Consider the following 17,194-nt stretch of genomic DNA (forward strand, 5'->3'; position numbering starts at 1 on the left):
CTTGAAAATAAATAAATTTGACAGTTGAATGAATGAATGAGTTCAGGAATGAGGGTCTCGGGCCACCACAAAGAGCCAAGAAAACACAGGAACACATTGAAATTGCACAGCATGGTAATTACTGATGGCGATGGGTAGTTTCAGTCCTTCGGGTAGCTCGGCAGTGTTAGGGGGGTTCTGCTCTAACTCTGCTCTCCAGGCCTTGCCCCTGGGCTCCTGGGGCGAATCTCATCAGTCTCGGCAGGAAGGAGCTGAGCAGGCAGATTAGACCCATCATGGGACCTGCGTACTGCCAGAGCCCTTCCCTTCTGCAACCTTTCGAGAGTCTAAAACAAGCACTGTGTGCCCCGTCTGCAACTGTCCTTTCCTCTTCCCTCCTCCTGGCCTCTCCCTGGAGCTGGGCAGCGGCTACTCCTGGCAGGGAGAAAGGAACCTCCTCTGAGTCAGGGCTGAGTGAGTAGCTGTTGCTTCACCCCCAGCCCCCGGGGGCTTGGAGAGCCGACCTGCTTTGTCCACAGGAAACTGCAGAGCTTGGGCCGGCGCAACGGGGTAGTTGGATGTGAATAAGCAAAAAAAAAAAAAAAGTGTTCTTCAGATTGAATTTAATTGAAAACAACCACCCACCCCACACACTCTTTCCTTTTGGGCAGCACTATGGTCTGGCGTCTGCCTCTGCAACTAAGGGGGGAGCAGAGGCTGACACCCCAAATCCAGAAATGGAGGCCTGGAGCCCAGGGCGCAGGACCACAGGTTTGTAGAAAGATGTGGGTCTCTCGGAGCAGCCAGCCTGCTTGGGCTTCCTGCCTCCAGCGCTGAAGTGAAAGGAGGCAGAGAGCCGGGCCAGGCCTGGCAGTGGGGGGAGCCGGGAAGCCCGCGGAGGAGGCCTGGCTCCCCTGCCCCAGCAGACACCCGCAGGACCAGTGAGGGAGCTTTCCTTCCAAGCATTGCAAAGTGTCTCCGAGGAGGAAGGGCTCTTGCAGACGAGCCAGGAAGGCAGCATTTGAAGCTGCTGCTGGCACCGGGCAGGGCGCAGGGCTGGGGCTGTCTGTTCTCCCACCCTCTGGCTCGCCGGGAACCCCAGGCCTCTCTGACATCATGGCTGAACATCAGGCCTGGCTTTCAAATGTTGGGGCTGCCCCGCCCAGCACAGCCCAGCCAGCTGGACCCTCCCAAAACGGGATCTCTTGTCAGCTGCCTTTTATAGAACTATAAAACCAAAAGTTCAAGTAAGAAGCCTTAGACCAGTCATCAAAAAAGGCAGGCTTTGCCTCCTCCCATGCTCTTCCTGCCTGTTCTCTGAGACTGCTGCGGCTTCGCCCACCCGCCAGAGCTAGCTACATGGCCGCCGGCTTCCACCTCAGCCTCACAAAGATCCTGCAACCCCAAAGGCACAGTAACCCGCCACCCAGGGGGCTCTGGACATGTGCTTGGGAATTAGAAGAAAGGAAAGAGATGAGGGGAGCTTGTGTCACAATCCTCCCCACCCCGGGGGAAAGAAAAGATACCTCCATATGTAGTGAGATGGAAGACAGAACTGGAAAGGGTCAAAGAGGCAGCACAATCACAGAGGGCAAGACTTCTGCCAAGTAACTGTGATCTCTGCTATCTCAAACGCTCTCTTTAGGCAGCTAATCCTTTGGCCAAAGAATAAATGTAAAGGGGGGTGTGACACCAGATGACCTTCAGTTCAATTGAGTTTAGAAGGGAGAGGACATTAGACATTTGGAGCTTGAGAAAGGAGTTGAATTCTCCCCTTAAGGTCAAGACCAGGCTCAGAGTCAGCCCTGAATCACTAATGGCTGCAGAAAGAAGAAATGGGTAAACTTAGTTATTTCTACCTCCTTCACAAAAAATAGAACTAAGATCAATCTCTCTGGTTCTTGGAGAAATGAGACTCCTTCTACAGTTTGGGAAGCCCGTTTTATGCTCTAAGCACATGAGGAGAAAAATCAAAACCAAATGGAACTCACCCAAAGGCCCAAGATGGTGGCTAAATCAGCACAGCTGCCCCTATGGGACCCTCTTGTCCTTTGGCCTTACCTTTTAAGCGTGGAGTCTAAGTACAGCTTAAATGATTAACGGGAAGTGGAAGGAAAGGTGTAATACCCTCCTTTGCTCAAATTAGATCAGTTATCTTGACCTGATAAAGAGACTTTTTTTTCAGGTATAATACATGGGACCTTTCTTCTCCTGGCTTTGGGATATTAGCATGTACGTCGAGTGTTCACATTCCTGTGGGTCCCTCAGATTATATCAGGCTGTTATGTAACTGGCATTATAAGATTGGAAAGGATCTTAAAGATAATACCTAGGTCAAGGTCTTTAATTTACAAATGAGGTTGAGGGAGGTCAAATGACTTAATGCTTTGCCTACGCCTACATTTATTCATCAAAGATTATTATTACCATCGCTCATTTTGTTCTTGCTATTGTTATTATTCTGCACCTACACACACTAAGCCTTGTTCTGTACTGGGGAGTCATTGGTGAACAAAAGGGAGACCATTTTCTTTTTTTTGTGGAGCTTACAGAGGGGTTGGAGAAACAAAGATTGTACAAGTGAAAAAGTGTGAAAATGGTAGCTTTTCAGAAAATAATGAAGAAAATGGTGACAGAGGGGATGGTTTGTTAGGTTGCAAGGAGGAAGAAAGGCTTCTCCAAGCAGGTGACCTCTGAGACGAACTCTCTGTGATGAGCCAGAGCTAGCCACGAGAGGCTCTGAGAGAATCGTTTTCTGGGCAACGGGGTGGCAAGTGCAAAAGCCCTAAACCTGGAACAATCTAGGTTTTTTGGTTTCTATTGAGGCAGAGATTGACCAGGTGTAGCTGAGGTGTAGTGAGTAGAGTGAATGAAGGGAAGGGCAGCAGGAGAGCCACTGCCTACCACCACCCTACTCATAGTCATTCATAAAGAGGGTCCATGGGCCTTTGTATGGTGCTGGAATTAATGTGTCCTTTGCGAGACCACCTCTCCCCTGCTGTAATACCACCCAGCTTGTCCTACAAACTCTCTCAGAGAACAACCCCAAGATGAAGGCTTCTTTTTTTTTTTTTTTAAAGATTTTTTATTTACTTATTTGACAGAGAGAGACAGCCAGCGAGAGAGGGAACACAAGCAGGGGGAGTGGGAGAGGAAGAAGCAGGCTCCCAGCAGAGGAGCCCGACGTGGGACTTGATCCCGGGATGCCGGGATCACGCCCTGAGCCGAAGGCAGATGCCTAACGACTGCGCTACCCAGGCGCCCCCAAGATGAAGGCTTCTTACCCACCCATACATTAGGTTGCAGTTTACCATCAAAAGTCCAAGCCCACAGGGACATGTACTGTCACTTGGACCTTCAGACCTTGTTTGAGTGGACTGTGTCCCCGCAAAAAAAGATATGGTGGAGTCCTAACCCACAATACCTCAGGATGTGACCTTATTTGGAAATGGTTTTGTTTTTTGTTTGTTTGTTTGTTTTCAGGTTTAACTAAGTTAAAATGAGGTCATTAGGGTGGACACTAATCCAGCATAACTAAGGTCCTTATAAAAAGGAGAAATTTGGACACAGAAGCAGTCCCTTAAAATCTTTCCACTGTGACTGGTAACTCAGAGTCTCTCCTTATCAAAATGCCCCATATCCTTACCCTTTTCTATGAATGTTCTCCTTGAATGTCTGCTGTGCCCGAAACCAGTCAGGGCTTCCCCTTCAACCTTCTCTGCCAGTGGCTCTTCCTTCCTCCACATGGACATGGGGCATGGAAGGAAGTTGCATCTCTCTTGTGCCACTTTCCATCCTCCAACCTTTATTTTCTCCAACCCCAGATCCTTTGAGGCCCATAGCGTTGGACTATATGCCATTAACTACCCTCTCCTTGGGTGAGTCAACCACTGACACCCTCTGAGGCTCTCCTCCTCTATAGACTTTCCACTGGCTACCTTTCACCGCCAACACTAGCTGTGGCTATCACAATCTTGGGTTGTCTCAGTGATCCCGTAGAGGGGCCTTTCACTCCTCAGGACTCCCAGATTTTTGGTCTGTTCTCTTCCAATGATCTTGTCTTCTATATCCCGTTGCTCCCTCCCATGCTCACACACAGCCCTTCAGTAGATGCTCTTCCTTCCAAATCTCATTTTTAAGAATCTCACTCTCCAACCACCACTTGCTATCTTCCAGGTGATTCCCTCTACTACCCCGACCTCAGCAATTCTTTGGTAGACAGAGACCTTTAACCTACCAACTGGTCCATTTGGCACCATTCCTTCAACCCATTCACAGCCTTCATCCTCTTATTTCTATTGTTATGGTCAATGCCCTGCATAAACTTGCAGCTTTCATCTCTCCCTCCAGCCTGCTGACCTGAAAGCTACCTTGCTTCAATCCAGCCCTTTGCCAGCTCAGAAACTGCACCAGAGTATTTGAACATGACTGGAGGAAAACACAAAGCAGGGCTGTCTGGTCGCGTGTTAGTTTTTGACCACCAACCTCATCGGGGCCCTCGGCACTCCCTGGCCATTCTAGTACATTCCCCTGGTCAATTCGCAATCCCATTCTCCAAAGTCACATCTCTCTTCTTACATCCACCCCCTCACTCTCAGTTGATGACCTCATCTTTTATTCACTGAGAAAACAGAAGCAGGCAGAAGAGAACTTCTCCATCCACCTGCAAATGAGTCACCTACCACCTCCCGCAGTCCCCATATATTCTGCTTTCCCTGCAGACTGTGCCTGCTCCCATCTGAGACTTTGTTGCCAGTGTACCAGATCCTGCCCCGAATTGCACCAGATTCCTTCTTGAATCACACCAGATCCTGCCCTGAATTAAAAACTGCTCTCAATGATCTCTCCTTCCCTCAGTACAATCATTTCCCTCTAGTGTCTCATTCTAACCAGCTGGTAAATGCACTGGAATATCTCTCATTTAGATAATCTCCCCCTTTCTTCATAGCTTCCTCTAGCTATCACTTTATTTTCTCATTGCCACCTCTCAAAACTCCTTGAAATTTTTACCTGCACTCTGCCTCTGCGTCTTCACCTTCACATTTTTCGCTCTTCTCAATCTCCTCCCACAAGGCTTTGTTCCCATTTTCCTGCTCTTTTCTCAGCCCTTGGCCAAGCTTAAAGACCAATTCTCAATCTTCATCTGGAGATTATGGCAGCATTTGGAATGGCAATTTTTCCTCACTCGGCTTTTTGGATATTATACTCTCTTGGTTTTCCTGCTACATCAATGGAATCTCTTTTTCCATATACTTTCTGCATCCTTCCTCATTTTTTTCCTGGTCTCCAAATATTTTTTTGCTCCAGGGCTTAGCTCTGGCCCTCTTCTCTTTTCTGTCTACACTACCTGGCACTTCCTGTCTGAGATCATAGCTTTACATGTCATCTATATGTTGATGACTCACGGATTTTTATCTTCAGACCCAATCTCTCCCCTGAATTCCAGACTTGTATACCCAACTGCCTACCAGACATCTCCACCCTGACATCTAATAGATATGTTAAATATAACATGTCTAAAATAGAAATATGGATTCTTCTCTCCCTCTCTCCTCCCAAATACGCTCCTCCCACAAATTCCCCGAGCTCCGTCAATGGTCTCACCATTCTGTAGCTGTTCATGCTCCAATTGTAAGAGTCATCCTTGAACCCTTTCCTTCCCTCCTATCTCACAGGGAAATCCATCAACAGGTCTGTCTGCAGTCCATGTTAATGGAAGGAACTGATTGATGCCATGAAGAAAAATAAAACAGGGTGCGGGGAGGGGAAGATAGACTCCCAGAAGGGAGGGGAAGATAGACTCTGAGAAAGTGACATTAAAGCAAAGAACTTCCTGAAATATAGGAAGGCACAAGCTCTAGCAGGATGTGGGAAAGAGAGCGTTCCAGCCGGGAGAAGAGCTAGCACTAAGATCATGAGGTAGCCAGGAGCACATGTCTGAGGGGCACGTTCAGAGTGCCCAAAGCTGGCTGAGAAGTTATGGCAGCTGAGAGTTATGGCTACCAGATTACGAAGGATCCTGTCAGCCTAAGACTGAAGTTTGCATTTAATTCTACTTGTTACGGGAAACGAATGGAAGTTTCCAGCAGGAGAGGATCATGATGTGCTTTATGTTTTATAGGGAATGCTGGCTGCCTGGTGGAAAAAGGGTTATAAAGAGCAAGAGAAGCCATGGGCTCAGCGAGGAGCTTACTACAATATTCTCGAGAAGGTGTCACCAATTTTTTTCTGTAAAGGGCTATGCTATGAACTGAATGTTGTGTCCTCCCAGATTCATATATTGAAACCCTAATCACCAGTCCCCAGTGTGATGATATTTGGAGGTGGGGCCTCTGGGAGGTAATTAAGTCATGAGGGTTGAACCTTCATGAAGGGATTAGTGCCCTTGTAAGATGAGATACGAGAGCTCTCTCTCTGTCATGCAAGAATATAACAGGAGGATGGCCATCTGTAAACTAAGAAGAGGACCTTCACCAAGACCCTATCCATGCCACCACCCTGATCTTGGGCTTCCCAGCCACCAGAATTGTGAGAAATACATATTTGTGGTTTAAGTGCCTCCCCATCCCCAGTCTATGGTATTCTGTTACAGCAGCCTGAACTAAGGCTAAATAATAAATATTTTAGGTTTTGCAGGCCACACAGTTTCTGTCACAACTACTGAATTCTGCTGTTGGGGCAATAATTCAGCCATAGACAGTATGTAAATTAATGGGTGTGGTTGTGTTCCAGCAACACTTATTAATAGCCCTGGGCTGGATTTAGCTTGAGGACCATAGTTGGCAAACCCGTTTTCAACCAGAAATGCAGGGCTCCTGGGTGGCTCAGTCGGTTAGACTCTTGATTTCAGCTCAGGTCATGATCTCAAGGTCGTGAGATCAAGCCCAGTGTAGAGACTCATGTCGGGCTCCATGTGGAGCATGGAGCCTGCTAAAGATTCTCTCCCTCCTTTTCCCTCTGCCCCTCCTCGCTCACTCTCTCTCTCTTTCAAAAAAATAAAACAGAAATGCTGATGGCTTGGCCTAGGCCTATAACACAGGCCTTGTTTTAGTAGCTCTAGAATGTTCCGCTACTAATGGATGCTAATGGATACCCTCTGGAGAGCCACTTCTTAATCTTTCCATTTTATCTCGCCGCTTCTATGGCATTTCTTATTTGTCATTCCTCGAACAATACTAACATTTACATTCGTATTAAGGTGAATAGGTAAAATCCTTTTGCTATCAATGGAAAAATAAGAAACACGGTAGAGGGGAACATGGTGACCTCTACCCAGAGAGCCCCGGTTTTCTGTTGAAACACAATAATCCCCCCAAGCCAATATTCTATCCCCCTCAAACTCAGTAACTCACCAAGGGATGGTGGAGGGTGATGGTGGAAGTGGTCTTCTCAGAAGGGGAGGAGGCTTGTATCACTGCAATTGTTTAGAATTGCCTGTGCAAGTGGCCAATAAAAAGTAGATCAACTGTTAATTGTTTTCCAGATTGCTTTTCAATTCCTTACCTTCAGCCCACTTTTTATTGCCTGTGCCCAGGGCAGACACACCCAGTGCCCCCATTCCCTTGATAAGCATTGTCCTAGTCATCCCCAAAAAACAATGAGAGCCCTTGACTAAACACCTTTGCATCTGAAAATTGAGACCCGGATGCTCACTCCTAGTTTGGTTATAAATTGTGTATGTTATATTGAGAGAAGTCTCCCATTAGGAAAAAGAGAAAGGAGGAGAACAGGAGAGTGGGGGGAAAATCTAGTCATTTAGGGAATTACTTAGGTATCAATGACTATCTGAATATTTAGAATCTTCCCAAGGACAGGGCCTGATGGGTACAGGGTAACAAAAACAGCAACAAGGACACTTCATCTACTGTTGAGCATGAACTGAATGCCCGAGGGAGGAGCCAAGAGGGTCGCCTGTGTCCCAGCAACTTTCCCCTCCCCCTTCCCTGTGCCGGTCCAGGCTACCATTCCCTCCCCGGGAACACACTGTGCTAGGTCTGGCTGCAGAGCATCTCGGTGTAGTAATAAAGTGCACACTTATAATGTTGGGCTCAGTGACAAGAACAACATGAAATAGCGCTCTACCCACCCACTGCGAAAACCGAGTGTGTCACACTCCTCTGTGTCATGGTTTTAAAAATATCTCCACTGACGGTCCAAGTCTCAGGCTGGGTTTGAGGGGTGTTTAGTGCCTCACTGTGCCAGGTGGAAAATGTTTTCATCAGAATCCCAAGGACTCGAGTGATGGACGTTTGCTGGCTTTGCGTGCCTCTGTGTGTCTGTGTGTGTGTGTGCGCGCACATGAACATGTGTTGAGGAAAAACGGAGGTGGGTGGCTATTTCTTTGCACTTTTTTTTCCTTTTTTCTTTCTTTTTAAATTACATGTTCCTGACAAAGAGGTGTGGTCCCTGGCACTGCAGCCGAGACTCTCCTCCACCTCTAACCACACGGGGAGAAGAATACAGAGGGCTTCTCAGCGCTCAGCATGATTCTCAGCATCAGTGGAAACACACACTCTGGGGCCAGCAAAGAGCTAAGGCTTCTCAGGAATGAGGGGTTTAGAAGCTTAGTTGAGTGTCTGGAGAAAGAGATGGGCTCCTCTCAAGGGCTTTATCTCTTGGTTTCCCTCTATCTTGCTTCCGTGCTTAAGAAGAGCACGGCCAAGGCTACGTCTACTGGAATTTTGAAGGGGGGTTCAAACGACAGAGCGAGCCTTTAGCCCCTTTGTGGTTTAGTCTTGTTTACTTTGGAATCTCCAGCACTTATCAGCAGGGCAACTGTGGCAAGTGGTTTAACCTTGAAGCCTAAGTCTCCTGACTTGTAAAAGGGGAAAATAGTATGTATGCATTGAAGTTGTAGTGATAGTAAATGATGTGAGTCAAGGCCAGCACTTCACGCAGGACCTGGCTCATAGCAAGAGCTTGAGAAACGTCCGCTGTGCTTGCAGCTTCCGAAATTACAAACACGTGGAAATCAAGTGTTTCGCCTAAAGATCACGCCAGCAAAATGTACGTGAGGCTCCACGTGCTCTGGTGCCCACCCATTCTCTGACCCCCGTCTCCATTCCCTCAGACACTGGCTCGCTCTGCTCCACTGACCTTCTGGAATTTCTTTATATACATCAAACACCCAGGCCCTTCCAGTTGTTTTCTTCCGCCTGGAATATTCTACTCCATTACTCCATTCTGATACTTGCTCAAATGTCCTTTACCGGAGAGAAACCTTACTCTCCTCACACTCTAAAATGGTGCCCAGCACTCGCCAACCCTCTTTCCTGTGTTACTTGCCCTTTTTAACACTACCTGTGTGTTATGCATTTACCTATTAGTATATTTATTACCTAGCTTCCCTGCTAGAATGTCAGATCCATGAAAGCAAGGGTTTTGTCTTTTCTTGTTATTGTTCATTGCAGCATTTCTAACATCTAAAATGGAGCTCAAAATTCAGAAGGCATACCCTACAAACCAGTTAAATGAACGAACAGTTAAAAGGTGTGCATAATTCCCATTGTGCAGAGGAGGACTTGCATGGCTACACTGTCCATATGTTGCCGAGTCAACACTCATGCGGGATCTTCAGATGTCTTTCCAGTTTATCCCAATAATGAAGAATAATGAAAGCACTTAGACAATCAAGAAGATTCTGGGCCTTGACCTTACCTGTATAAATTTTGACACGAGCTAACTTTCAACTTAAATTCGTGAAATTCATATAGCAATCATTGCAATCTTTCCTAGCCTTGGTGTTTTCAGCCCAGGTATACTCTTTGATTGGAGCTATTTCACATGTGAATAGGGAAACCTTTTTTTTTTTCCCCTATTGACGAGATTCTTCTTGCTTTCTAGATACCTTCCCAAAGGTCTCGTGACTTTTATAAAGTTCCCAATAATTAGGAAGACTTGACCCTGCTTTTTCAGACTTGCTTAAGGTCACCTTGTCTGAAATAGAAGGAGGCCTCCTCTCTATGATTAGGTTTTTGTATACTACGCTGCATGTATAAAAAGACCTCTCTCATCCAGGCAATGTAATATACCCCAAATCACATGTATAAACATGATGTCTGGACTTCTAGGATTTCTATATAATGAAGCAAATCATGCCAACTCTTAAGTCTTGGAAACTGCATTGGAGTCAACCATGACCTGTAAAAGTCATTAAGCAAGATATTGAAGGACCAGACAAGGGAACGGAGGTATCTGCTTCAAGCTCTAAAAACACATCAGACCGCCCTTCGGTTTCTGTTCAGCTGGAGAACCCCTGAGTTGGCTAAGTGTGATTCCCACTACCATCACACACTGAAAAGTAAACTCTCAGGCCATCATTGGAAAAATCCAGCAGGAAATTGGCTAAATGCTCACATGTCCACCAATCAAGCCACACTTTTACCTTGGATAGCAGAGCTTGGATCTTGTCCTCACCAATAACGACCCCAGTTTTGAAGGCACACAATGTATCCCAGTCTCAAAAGTCCCAGCACAGGGTCAGGTACCACAGGAATATCTTATTTTCTTTTTTTCAATTCAGAAGAGAAGCCTGCCTCATTCTGCTCCAGATCCAAGTATTCTCAGAACTTTCAGGACTGGGTGAATTGAAGACACTGTTGGCTGTTGTGTTCCATTTTGGACACAGTAAATCATTTTCTCATTATATCTGAAACAGAAGCTTGGTTGTTTTCTGTCTTGGTAGTAGAACTTGTGATCCTTCAGCAGCCTGGCTCTTTATAATGACCTATGGGCATTTTCCTCTGCCATTTAACTCGTCTGTAGTAGGAAACAAGTTTAAACCTTCACCTCCTCGTTTCTATCTCTTTCTACTGCTGAAAGGGCTCAAAGTGTGTAGAGTCCAAAAAGAAGAAGCAACAACTGTGGCTTCAAAGCCCAAAGATTTCAATAGGGAACTCTCCTGAAGGCAAGTTTATGCAATGGATTCTCTCCACCCTTGTCCATCTCCCTGGTTTCTCCAGCTTATTTGCGCCATGGCATCTTTGCTGAGACTCTCCCGAAGAGGCCTCCCTCCAATGACGATGGGAGCCCGAGAGGCTGGCATCCGGTGACATCAGACCTATTGGCAGTAATCACAGTGGCGCTTCTGACAATATGCCAAGAGTTCTAGGAGCCAGGCATGAGGTGGGTAATCCAAATAACCATTCCTGCCCAAGCTGCCCTCTGCTGAGACAACCCACCACTAATTAAAGGCCATCTGTTTATACCATCCAGCCTATCCTGCCAGAAGCAGCCAGATGTCAGCACATTACTCTAGTCCGTGACCTCTCTTAGGATATTAACATGGATTATTTATGGGTGGGCTAAGTTGGTTACCGTATATGAGCCTCCTTCCTGGTGCATGGCTTAAGAAATTATATTATATATAAACTTTATGACGATACCATTAATTTTGGGTCTTGCCAAGTTCCAGACCTATATGCTCTGTAGTGGGGTTCTGGGCCTGTTTCAACAATAACATTTTTTTAAAAACACTCCAGTGTCTCATTTCTCTGTGTTTTCCATGGGCTCCCCATAAGTATAGATATGAATACTCTCTTCGTGGGAAGTCACTGGCAGTGCGTTCTCACGGACTACCTGTGAACTACCCTCTTCCTTCAGTTAGAGAGGGGTGCCAAGTGAGTGCCTTTTTTGACTCGGAAGAGAACTTGGTGTCATCATTCTTGATGCCCTCTGTTCTTCCAAGCTGTGCTTTCAAATGCCTTCTTTCCAAAGCAGATGCTGGGCCTATTCGTTTACCCCATGAGGGTAGGAAATGCAGAATCAAGAATCAGGAAAGCAGAATTCTGGTTCTGGCTCTACCATCTGTCTGTCAAGGGAACCTGAGCAAGTTGTTCGCTCTTTCTAGGTCTCAGGTAGTTCTCATCTGTATTCCCAAACTATGTGTCTTATATATAAATGAGTGTTAATAATGAACTCTGTAGTAAATATACATTTTTTAATAAAAACATTTCAGTGGATTAAGTAATACCTATCCTTCATGCTGAATCTGTATTCTGTGAAATGCAAAATAAAAAATGCCAAAGAGGGCTAAGTATTCATTGGTCTAGTGTACTTATATGTATATTTTTTAAAGATTTATTTATTTGAGAAAGAGAGCAAGAGCGAGTGCGGGGGGAGGGGGGCAGAGGGAGAGGGAGAATCTCTCTCCCCCAAGTGCGGAGCCCTACATGGGACTCAAACTCACGACTCCAAGATCATGACTCTGAGATCAGGAATCCAAGATCATGACCTGGGCAGAAACTGAGAGTCAGACGCTCAACCCACTGGGCCACCCAGGCTCCCCAAGTCTAGTGTACTTACATTGTTAATGTTTGTCCTGCCTTCCTAAAGAGCTGTCACAAGGACAAAGTGAGAGAAGCTAAGCAATTCTGATTTGATACATTTAAAATGGCTGTTCCAATGCAAGAGGTCATGGTTTTCATGCTTACATTTTTCCTTGAATGTTCTTCCCATTACAACCAATAGCCAAGGGCCCCAAACTCCATTTCTATAATATCTCACCCTTACCACCCAATATCTAATTATAATCTGATTCTCAAGATTAACCATTCTTGACTTAGGTATCACCACCTCCATGGGCACTTCGGGGTGTTACCATATGAGGCAGTGGAGAGTCTAGTGACCCTGCGTGCATGGGATCCATTATGTCTCTCATTCTGCAATGTGTTGGCCACTGTTTCACAGCAAAGAAGTACCCTGAGTCCCAGGCCATTCCTCAAATATTTCATTGAACATTCACATAAACCCTGCTAATAATTATCTGAGCCTAGAAGCTAATTCCATCTCACACATAAAATAGTTCATTATGTTTTAGCATTTCATGAATATTCCAGAAACACAATTTTCATGTAAATTAAAGAAAGGTTATACCATGCATTATTTGTAAATCCCCAAAGAGTTGTCTGCCAGTTTAGAAAAATCACACCGAGAATGGAAACATCACCATGGTACTGGAACTGTCCATAAAACACATTTATAGTGGTGCCCGGGTGGCTCAGTGGGTTGGTGTCTGCCTCGGCTCGGGACACAATCCCGGAGTCCTGGGATCGAGCCTTGCATCAGGTTCCTGCTCAGCAGGAAGCCTGCTTTTCCCTCTCCCTCTGTTCTTCCTCTTTGCTCCTGCTCTCTCTCTCTCAAATAAATAAATAAAATCTTAAAAAAAAAAAACAAAGAAAAACAAAAAACACATTGGTATTGGGTTGCCACAAAGGGTAGTGCAGTGCGTACGGCCCTGTTGGTATCTGTGTATTTGCACCTGCTGCATTCACATGTGTACATGTCCAACTAGTTCATTATGTTTGTAGTGGAGTAGCATCTAAGCATTTACAGGCAGGGTTGGCTTCATGGATGTGGATGGACCCTGCTCATGGTTGACTTGCGATCACTGTCTTGACATTCTTAATAATTTTGGTCAGGAGCCTGCATTATCACTTTGCACTGGGTCTCACAAATTACATGGCCATTCCTGAGAATAGGGGTTGGCAGATACTTCCTGCAAAGAGCAAGATGGTAAATACTTCAGATTTTGAGGGCCAAGAGGGCATCACAGATACTAGGTAGGAACGCCTATAATTATTTTTAAAAATAACTTCTTAAAAATTAAAAAAAATCATGTTTATCTCATGGGCCATATAAAAACAGGTGTGGGCTGTATTTGGTAGTTTAATGACTTCTGTGCTAGAATATTTTTATTGTAAAATAATCACCTCATTTCTTCTTTATGTTACAATTAGGGCATTATACTTCTTTCTCTGGAATTATGTCTGTAGGCTGTGAATTTCATTCTACTATAGTAAAGTAGGCTTTACAAAATGCAGGTTGCTGAAAGTGGGCACTGGATCTGGGAGCATTGCCGCAGACCATCCATCGCTGGCCTCCCTTCTCTTCCCACTACAATCTAGCCCACACATGGTTGTCAGGCTGATTTTCCTTGAAATGTAGCTTTAATCATGTCATTGCTCGAAAAATCTTCTTTGCCGTATCTTCCACCAGATAGCTTGTGGAGATCTCAAATTTGGACTGGAATTTCTCTGTAAAAAGTACCTCTAAGATCGAATTTCCTTCCACGCATTATCTCCCACGGCGCAATCCTGTCACTTCGAATCCATTATGCTTTAATGCGTATTTCCAAGGCTGGTTCTTTCAGGAGAGCATCATGCAGGCGCCCCATGGTCTCTGGATCTTTCTCCCAGAGCCCTTCGCGTTTGTGCCCTCACTTGCTTAGTTCTCTTTGATATTTTGGAAGTGCCTAGGAAACAGACTCAATAGACCTCCAGAATCTTCAACAGTGTCTTGTTGGTAAAAAGCATTAAACAAATATTTGTGTAATTGGATTGAATTATAATACTTAGTAATTCAGGGTTTAAGCCTTGAGATTATTCGTTGGATAAAGCAACTCATCCTGGAATTTTTCTTCCGAAATCCCTTAACCGACATCTGGTGCAGCAGACACTGATGTTTGCATTTTCAGCATCCAGTTTGCCTTCTTCCTTTCTAAAAATGAGACAGACACGATTTTGTTCCTGTGTCCTCCCTACCTCCCTCTACAGGACATTTTGGATTAGTCTAAATCAACTGGGACTACAGTTGCCAGAAAAAATATGGGATGTCCAGCTGAATTTGAATTTCAGATAAACAACGAATAATTTTTCGGTGTAAGTATGTTCCTAATATGGTCCGGCTTGACTTAACTCAGGTAGACCAAAATGAAAAACTTATGTTTCATGTTTTGGAAAGAGTTTTTTTTCTCTCTTGGGCTGGACCAGAGCAGGGAGCCTGAAGCCACTTGCAGCCATCTTGTGACAAGCAATCTTAAGTCATAGCAGATGCGGAATGAAGAAAGCAATGCATTTAAAGAAAAATCTGAATCCTCGCTGATGTCATTGAGCCATACATCATACATATCTTGCCCAGAACCTGCCTTATCTCTGTATTTATAGTTAAAGAAGTGAGTAGATATCCTTTTTATTTAAGCCAGTAGAATCCGGGTTTTCTGTTGCTTGTAGACAAATACATACTGGTTAATTTATTTCATTTTGGTTCTACAGCAAATAAATATCTCCAGATTCCAGTCTCTTATTGCTAACATTTAGGTCACGGCTTTAATTCCTATAAAATCCAGAGAACAAGGCTGTTTCATGGAGCCACAAACCCAACACCTAACTCCTGTTAGCTGCTCACAAATAGGGACCAGGCAAGGGACTCGGAATGGAAAGTCCATTCACTACCACAGGACACACGAGTTCAAGTCCCATCATGCGTCTCAGGACATGGAAATCTGGTTACAACCTCTAACGCCCAGGCTCTTCAGAATCTTTAGCCAGGTATCTCCTTTCATTTTTCTCTTTACACTACTGATGCCTTTTTAGAACACTGGAAAGCTGTTCTATTTGTCTCCCTTCTCAAATAAAAATACTTCCATTTTCTTTTGGAGAGTACCACTTTGGAATTCTTAGATTCTGCATTTGGGATGGCACTGAAAAATGATGCTCTGCCTCGCCAGGCCTAATCAGCATATGCATTTCTTCAGATCACCGTGACTGGTTCAAAGGTGTCCATGTGATCATGTTAATGCAAGGAGAGCAAATGCTGGGATTTTTATCGAAACTCTGGGGAAGATGCTCTTACTCTATGTGTGTTATTGAGCTAACATATCTGGGGCTTCTAAGCATAACCACAGAGAAGGAAGCCAGCACAAAATAGAGCAGAGGCTGCCAAAGGGAAGGTAAAAAGATCCCCTTTGCTTTCACGTGGATACTTATTTCTGGCTGTATCTGAAGTTAATTCCACTATTGAACTTTATGTGAGTTCTGGGAGTCCATAAGATCTTATATTTTCTAACTGAAGCTTTAGGAAAGGTTTGTTTGTAAGTGACAGAAAGTGAACCCATGCATCACATCTTGCTACGCTCATGGTTTAGGAGGATGGTCTTTCAAGGGAAGGAATTATGCATTGAGCACTCACCAGACTGTTATTTATACACTTTATGTTGCTCAATATCTCTCCCAATATTGTTCACTTTACAGAAGAATAAAGGCTCTGAGTTTAATTAGCTGAGGTCCTACAATTGGTAAGAGCCCAAGATAGGATTTAAACTCAGGCATTACTTCCAAGCCAGTCCCTAGGTTTAGGGGGTGTTTGACTAGCTCCTTAGCAAAATTAGCAAAGAGTTACATAGGACATACTGTGGGCCAGGGATTACTCTAAACACTCGATACATATATGCACTTAATCCTCACAACAACCCTATAAAGTAAGAATAAGTATTCCCACTTCATAGATGACAGGACAGAGGCATTGAGTGGTCTACTAAGTTTCTTGAGATCACACACTGAGTTCGTGGATGAGCTGGACTTTGAACCTGGCCATCTGACTCCACAGTCTAAATTCTTAGATAACTCAATAAACTTGCTCTTCTGGATCCTGCAGATAAACGAACAGTGTTCTATGGCAGTTTCTTTAGGGATGAAGGACCTCATGGTATTAATCTTCCAAAGAGTGACAACCAGAAATTAGATTCTAGCTTAGGCAAAGGAAATCATTATATTCATTAGAGGTGGGCATCTCATAATCTCACCCATGTGACTTTGAAATATCCTTAAAGAGATAAATAAATCAAGGCTATATTTAAAAAGAGGTGAGGGGCACTTGGGTGGCTCAGTCGGTTAAGCATCTGACTCTTGATTTCTGCTCAGGTCATGATATCCGGGTCGTGAGATCCAGCCCCATGTCAGGCTCTGTGCTGGGTATAGAGTCTGCTTAAGATTCTCTCTCTCCCTCTCCTCTGCCTCTTACTGCCACTCCACTTGCCCTGTACTCTCTCTATTAAAAAATAAATAAATTTAAAAAGGCGATACTCACTTTACCTAGATATTTCTTTCTGGTTTTCTGAGAGAGATGCCCTGAGGAGGAACAGCCCATGCGAGAAGGCAGAGAAGAGAGGACATGTGTGCTATAACTTTGCAGAGCATTTCCCTGAGTGGCACCAACATTTACAAATTGTTCTAGGGGAGAATCTCTGCAGGCTTTCTCTCCCCCTATTATGTTCTCTTGTTTGTTGTTGGTCTCAAGCACTACAAGTGATACCTCTAAAGTGTAACATTTATTTACTGACCATGTACCAGGATGTTTTATGTATTTTATTTTATTTATTTATTTTAAGATTCATTTTACAGAGAGAGAGAGAGAGAGAGAAAGACAGAAAGCATGCATG

This window comes from Ursus americanus, chromosome 23 (assembly GCF_024610735.1).
Source record: "Ursus americanus isolate L20-20 chromosome 23, mUrsAme1.1.p, whole genome shotgun sequence".
Classification (NCBI taxonomy): Eukaryota; Metazoa; Chordata; class Mammalia; order Carnivora; family Ursidae; genus Ursus; species Ursus americanus.